This window comes from Micropterus dolomieu, linkage group LG18 (assembly GCF_021292245.1).
Source record: "Micropterus dolomieu isolate WLL.071019.BEF.003 ecotype Adirondacks linkage group LG18, ASM2129224v1, whole genome shotgun sequence".
NCBI lineage: Eukaryota > Metazoa > Chordata > Actinopteri > Centrarchiformes > Centrarchidae > Micropterus > Micropterus dolomieu.
This window is the reverse complement of record NC_060167.1, coordinates 37,364,815-37,365,147: the sequence shown is the minus strand read 5'-3', so window position 1 is coordinate 37,365,147 and position 333 is coordinate 37,364,815. Positions and strand designations below refer to the sequence as shown.

Here is a 333-nt window from a genome sequence, read left to right as displayed (position 1 = left end):
GGGGGGGGGGGGCAAGAGAAGAACAGAGAAATGGAAGGAGAGAGAGAGGGGAGGGAGGCAGCCTACACAATATACACACAGAGGTACAGACAGCGAAGGTAATGTGGCTATAAACTAAATGAAAAATGGTACAGATATCTATAATAGTGTTAATGGTAACCATCGTAATGTTAATGATTATAATAACAATAATAACAATAAGACTAGCAACAATAGTCGTTGCAGTAGAGGGTGTCGAGCAGGAACACGGGGGCAGCAGGTGACCCGCAGCCACAGATCCAGACTCCACAGCTCCAGAGCCAGAAAACCTGCAGGAAGTGATAGGAGGAGAGA

General features: G+C 46.2%; 1 protein-coding gene across 4 annotated transcripts in view; it reads left to right on the top strand.

Moving 5' to 3' along the window:
- The window catches only part of epha8 (eph receptor A8), a 127,433-nt gene that overhangs the window by 55,558 nt on the left and 71,542 nt on the right, over positions 1 to 333 (top strand). The gene's annotated exons all lie outside the window — the stretch shown is intronic.